The following is a 7298-nucleotide window of genomic DNA, read 5'->3' as shown; positions in this document are numbered from 1 at the left end:
ACCGAAACACGTGTCTGGGGTTGCTGTTGGTACTCTTGTTCAGAGGAGAATTGCCTAGCATTTCGGTGCTGGACTGCCCCAGGGCAGGACAAAGACTGATATGTTTGGGATATTTCTTCTCTGTGAAAGATAGTGAGCTAAAGACTCTGGGTAAGTCTCTCGTAACCAGGAATAATGTCTGGCAGAGAGACTCCCAGGACCCGCCTTGTTAATTTGCAGAACTCTTTTACGCCAGTCAATCTTAGGGTTGTGGCTCTCCAGCCAAGGCATTCCCAATATCATCTGGAACTGAGGAGCGCCGATGAGATCAAATGTGATGTCTTCTTGGTGACAGTCCTGACACAGAAAAGTAACCAACTCGGTGTAGTGCGTCACTGGGCCGGATGAAAGCTGGAGATCCACAACTGCTGTAACGTTTTCCGAGATTTGCTTCTGTTGGACAGGAAGGTCAATCCGGGTAGCTAGATCTTGGTCAATGTAATTTCCCACAGCTCCACTGTCAATATATGCCTCCAAGCCATGTATTTTTGACGGTTGTTCATGGTTTACCAAGAACACAGGGATGACTAGGTTTGAGGTCTGTGTTGGTTCCTTTTTACTGCTCGACAAGTGGACCCCTACGCTTGCCAGGCATTGGAGTTTCCCCGAGTCCCGCTGTTCTTCTTCTTCACCTTTGTCGGTTGCTCCCTCTGTTTTCCTGCTTGGTTTCACCGGGGATTCTTGGAGAAAGTGGCCAGATTTACCACAGTATAAACAATGTTCTTGCTGTCTCCTTTTCTCCCTTTCTGCCTTGGTGAGTGGACTCACCAAACCCCCAATTTGCATAGGTTCAGACTGATCGTGTGGTCTGGTTTGATTTTCAAGGGATCGTACATAGACCGACCACCCTTCTGCTTTTGCTCGGTCCATTTTCCGGTTCTGTAATCTGGGATCGAGCTGCACTGTTAGGTCAATGTACTCTGCACAACCATCCGGGGGATTTACTACTTGGGCTAAAACGTCCTTAAATTCTCCTCGTAACCCTTGATAAAAGAGCGTAGTCCTCTTCTCCTCTGGCCAATTCGTCAGGCTATAAGGTGATTGAAGGTGGAGATGTAGGTTAATAAGTCTTGGTTACCTTGCCGGAGTGACAACAGTTCATTGTCCAAAGCTTGTCCTTGGGTATGTCTTGCAAACAGTTTCTCCATTTCGTGCTGAAAACCCCAAAAATCCTAAGTAAAGGATCATCTTGGTTGACCAAAGGTATTGACCAGTCCACTGCACTACCTCCCAAATATGAAAGCACAAATGCCACCCTAGATTGCTTGTTGGGGAATGCCCCAGGTCTGCACAGAAAATGTAGGACGCATTGGTTCATTTGGGTCGCCTGTGAAACGTTCAGGCGGGGCCAGGGGAACCGTCCCTGGAAGAACCACCTGTACTGGCATTGACTGTGCAGGTGTAGCAGAAGGGGTTAATCCTGGTAGTGGGGTTTGGCCAGCTTGTGCTTGAAGCATGTGTCTTGCTAGTTACTCAGTTCATTCACGATTCACTATGAGATCTCTTAGGGCTCTTAGGGCATTGGTTTCCTGTCTTGAGGCATGAACCTCAGCCCGTAATTCCCCAGTAATTGGGCCAACTGGTCCATCTCTGAAGCTTGCATTACGCCCAGGCAGAGATTCGAAGAGGATTTGCATTCTGTTACGCTCACCTGGTCTCTGCAGGGGCGTTGGGGCACGGTTGCAGCCCTCTCAGGGATTAGTTCGCCCACATCTGGCTTCTCCCTCTGCGCTTGTACAGTTACTGCGGTAGTGCTGCTCAAGACTGCTCCTATGCAAATGTTCCCTTCCAGACCCCTTCCACCTAGGGTGTAGTTCCCGTAGGTTGCGCTGCCCATAGAAGACTCACCTGCTTATCTTGAATTATGAGCTCTCCATCCTGCTACTTCCGGCAGGGGCACTTGCTTAACTGGGACCGAGTTCCTTTATTGGTCCCTTCTTGCAGCTGTCCAGTCCAGCTGTGACTAATCCACTTCTCTCTAAGTGAGTGTTATTGTTTGTATAGTCCGTTTTGCTTTGAACCTGATTTACGGTGTTTGTTTTGTATTCTTTCCTTAATGTCTCTCTTTTGCTCTTTCCCATGTAGGTGATGTCGTGACCCGGCAACTGCAACGATGAAGATGGCAGCCGAAGCGAACAGGGAACCAGTTCACGATGGCCCGGCAACAGGTGAGTGACTTCTGAGGATGCGCGCGTGGTCCCAATGCGGCACGACCCCCAACTGCCCAGTTTCAATCGTCTAATCTTGTCTTTCTGCTTCTTTACAGGGCCCGACTCCATGGACGATGTGCGTGGCATTGGATGATGAGCGCGGTGCCAGAATCAGGGTCGCTGGTTTCCCGAAGGTGAGTATGTTCATGCAATGCGATGATGAATGCTGGCTTTCAGGAGGTGAGTATGCAGATGCGATGAGTTGGTGATCGCTGGCTTCCAGAAGGTGGGTATGCATATGCAACGAGATGGTGATTGCTGGCTTCCAGAAGGTGAGTATGTAGATGCGATGAGATGGTGATCGCTGGCTTCCAGAAGGTAAGTTAGCTGGTTCAAGCGGCGGTGAGCGTCAAGTTGCATGAAGATGCAAAGAAACGCGAAGCATGGATCAGTGTGAGGGTGGGGCTTATATAGCCCTGGGCTGTTTAGCCAAGCCCTCGAGCAGCCTGGCTGGGCACACCTTGCCACACCTAATACTAGATGCACGTGCGGAGTGGGCCTGGAACGTTCCCAATGATCTGTCTTCTTCATGAGCCTGGCGCCCCAGAGGCGCCAGGACAAAACCCACCTGGCTCCATGTTGTGCCCCATAAGGGCTCTGGAGTGCCCCATATAAGGGCGAATGGGCAACAACTGTGTTCCTGCCTGAGGGGCCATGACAGAAACACAACAACCACCAAAAATCAAAATAACTAAAACCCCAAAAACACAAATGAAAATGGAACGCAATGCTTCGGGAATCCATGCAAACAACTGACCCCACCAGTTCCCATCCTGATCTTGTGTGACCTGGGCAATAAGATCTTTCAACCCACCAATATGTTTTTCAATGGAACGAGAATGATCCTCCAAATTAACACAACACATCCCTTCTACCGCATCACACCCTAAATTATGCTTCAAAAACAAATAATCAATAGCTGCCCTATTTTGCAAAATAGCCTTTCTAAAAAGTCTATTATATAACAATAGCTCTTTTAAAGCCTGCAACGTCTCGTTAAGACGTTTAACTACCAGCCAGGCTAGTTTAATCGTGGTTTTATATCCCCCAGCAGCCAGACCCCAAATCCATATTAACAAAATAGCTAAAGCCAATGCTTCAGCTTCAGACAAAAAATGCACATCAGAATTACAATCAGGTGACAGGGCGATATAATGAATAGCTCGCGTAAACTGCCGAACAGCAGGCTATAAGGGAAATATCATTAAGCCAAGACGTGTTAGAACACAGGGGCCACCCGAAATAGTGGCAGGAATATACAACTATGTATATTTCACACAGAAAAACAACGAACACGTAGGAAGTTTCACATGGTTCAAGTGACTGGCAGTTAAAACAGTATAAATTCACAACATGTTATTGGATACATCAACACAAAAACTTGTAGGTCGCGCACATAGGTGCTGCTCAAAACCAGTTCTTCCCTCATTAGTGTTCAAATCCATCTGTTGACATTTCCCGTATAGTTCACATCACAAGCCATTTGATAACAATCATCAGCAGGAGGAACATCGTAGATGATGATGCGAGTCATGTTCCTCCATTTGCGGTCTGAATCCACACAGAATTTATAATACTCATACATGGAAAAAGAACTCCATATGTCAAATGCTCTACTAGAGAATCTTCATGCAATACCCTGAATAGATGTTGCAATACTGGGGTAGGCGTTGGTATAGCCACAAGGCAGGTGGAAATCAGATTTGCAGAATCGTGTACATCCGCCAGACAGAAATGTGAAATGTTTAACACTCGTGCCAGTTAAACCCATATATTCTCAGGTTGCCCGACAATGGCTGAATAGCCATGATGCACAAAGGACATAGAAACCGCAGAAGGGAGCGAGGCACTACGCTTACGCCTTCGTCGTTTCCTCGAAGCACCAGGATATGCTGCAATGGACGCATCATCCAGTGCAAAGGTGGTAGCAGACGTGTCAGTCCTCATCCGAATTCCTGACTCCATCTGTAGAATGTAGACATTTGCCACCTCTTCCAGCATGTCCTTGAACTCTCCCAAAGATACTCCACTGCGCTCCACACAGATAACCAGCATACTCAGGATCTAAAAAATCAGAATTCAAAAAGAAGATATCAATGGAGTAAATCACTCGTGCAAATAAAATTTGTCAGCGAAAATATGAGTCCATTTTCTTTTCCCAGGTTCCATCACAAGAACCACCTGATCCTCTCCTGACGCAATCACATCTGCCGGAACAGGTGGACCATTCAGCTTTTCTACCCACACCTTGGCACCGGGACCATTGTATATGATGAGCCAAAACCCTTGGGCTCCCCTTTCTACACCATGGACAATTTTACAAGTACCAGTATCAATTGTGCCACCCTACCCCCTTATAGATGGGCCACATATTCTCTCCACTATTAATGAGGATTACCTTAATTTCACTTTGAGAGTCTGCATCCACAATCCCTCCCAATAACTGAATACCTCTCAGGTCTAAGCCAGATCTAGGGGCAATTAATCCCATATGGTCAGATGAAATTTGCACCCCAATCCTTGTATCAAAATGTCGTCAATGTAATGCACAATTTGCACATCCCGTTTGCACGGAATTTTATCCAAATGTTCTGCCACCAGCCGGTGACTGATTGTCGGGCTATGCATGTATCCCATTGGCAGGCGTTGGAACGTATACTGCCTCCCATTCGAGGAAAATGCAAACTGCTCCTGACATTCATCAGCAATCGGTACGGTGAAGAAGGCATTAGCCAAATCTAATACTGCATACCAGGTTCCCTCAAACTTTTGTATGTTTTCAAAGTCACTGTGTCAGTGACTGCTGCTATTAACGGAGGAGTGTATTTATTCAACTCACGATAATCTACAGGCATCTGGTAGCTTCCGTCCGGCTTCTTAACGGGACAGATCAGATTGTTCCAAGCCGTAGTTACGGGGCACAATACACTGGCTTGGACATACCCTGTAATGGTGTGCAAAATTTCCTTCTGCCCCTTCCCGGGAATTCGATATTGTTTCATGGACACACTTTTAGTGGCTATCGGAACCTGCACCAGGGGCATTTTTTATTTCCCAACAATCACAGGGGTACAAGTTAAAGCAAAGTTTAGCTTCCAATCCGAGGGTTAACCGCTCTAAAATGTCAAATCCAATAATATATTCCGGGATTGGAACAACTAACACTTAATAGGTGTTCCTTTTCAAACTTCAGATTTTCATATACATTTTAGTCTGAATGGCAGGGGTCTATTTTCCCCCCAAACCTTTGATCGTAAAATGTCATCACTTAAACCTTAAAGGATTCCCATGTATCATGGAGGCCTCTGCGTCGGTATCAATTAAGGTGCTTAACTCCTGTATGTTTCCTGACTGTCAAAATAATTCCACCTTTACATGAGGCCGTCTGTCTACATTAATTTGGACAGTTGTTACCGGTGTTTGACGACTATCCTATTCGGTTGCATTTCCACCATCACACTCACCATTTTCCTCAAATCCGTATACGTTAGCTGGGATTGGGGGAACATACCCAAGGACTCATCGGCTTTCTCCTCTGGAGGGGGTGCAAAAGGAACCTATTCCCTCCTTGGTTTATGTACCTCCTGTCAGTTCACTTGTTTATAACATTCTTTCCCATCTAGTCCTTGCAATTGTTACATTTCCGTGTCTCAATCCTGTCAATGTCTTCCTGCGGCACTCCATCTTTTAGCAGTGCTAAAAACATATCCTTTCTAGATATGCGAGAATCTCAGTTGTCAAACCTCTTCCCAGGGGTGCGTCTTTCACTCCGCCCCTCCCTCTCCCGCTATCAGGGTCGTTCCTCTGCCTTCCCCTATTCTCCTAGGTCTGCCAGTTGCTTAATAGCATCCACCACCTCATCTGTCATTCGACCAGTCATCCCCACCAAGAGGGTCATTATGACATTCTTATACGCCAGCGGGGAAGTTCAAATGATGGCATTTCTAGCTGAAACAGATAATGCTACGATTCCCATTTGTTGAGGAGTGTCTAGATGAATTGCCTCTTTCATGGCATGTTTCCTCACTCTTTGTATGGCCTCTCTCAATGTGTACCACTTCTTTTCCTCGCTTGGACAATCTGAGGTGATAGGATAATAACGGTTTCACCATTGGGCTGCTAGTTGTAATAAAGACATTTGCACCTCTCTCCCATCGTCCTCCCGGGAAGGACCTACACGTAATATTTGTTGCACCTGTGTTTCCTGCGTCAATGGCAGAAACCGGGCGAAGTCTGTGGCATCTACAAGGAGACCCGCTGCCCCTCCATCAAATAACCTGACCATCCAGGTTAACAAAGATTCACCAGCCTTTTGTTTCAATCGGCTGATGATTTCCCCAATCTCTTGCTGGGAATATTCCTTGAGCGTTGTCAAATACTCCATCCCCCCTGTAGGATTATTCGGATTAGGACCCACTTGTCTAGGCATCACCGTTTTGGCTGTTACCTCCTTCTGACCAGACTGTGGCCTGGGCAAGACCTCTGACTCTGAACCACTCTCTGTACTAGTGCTGTCAAATACATCTCCATTCCACTGGTCGGGGTCTCAATCAACCCCTGCGGAGGCAATCACAGTGGCCACCTTATGAGAATTCACTTTCCCTCTCCTCTGTTGATATTTGTAACGAGCAACCCTCACAACAGCTTGCTAGGCTGCCCCTTGAAATTGCTCTGCCTTATCATGATACAACTTCATTTGGAGCTGCTGCTTTAACGCGATCTGTTTTTCAGCGGCCAGCTGCTTTTCCAATCGCAGGACACTCGCCTGTAATTACACATTCTGTTGGTACACCTTTCGAAAGGCATGCAATAGAATCCAGCCCCTTGTACCCAGGGCCGAACACTCTTTCCCTTTTTCCACAGGCACCTGTTTCAGGCAGCCCACCACTTCAGCTGGACTCGCCTCTCCTACACCTGTGTCCCATGTCTCGCTCAGACCTGCACCACATGCCCAGGTCTGTGCGACTTTATGATACGGGCCCATGGTCCACCCTGCAATAGTCACCTCAGGACAGTCTCCGCCTGCACAGCTTCCTTTTTCCTAAATAG

The sequence above is a fragment of the Ambystoma mexicanum genome, chromosome 7p (genome assembly GCF_040938575.1).
Source record: "Ambystoma mexicanum isolate Mex_15411 chromosome 7p, UKY_AmexF1_1, whole genome shotgun sequence".
Taxonomy (NCBI): Eukaryota; Metazoa; Chordata; class Amphibia; order Caudata; family Ambystomatidae; genus Ambystoma; species Ambystoma mexicanum.
The sequence above is the reverse complement of the archived record's forward strand: the minus strand, read 5'-3'. Positions refer to the sequence as shown.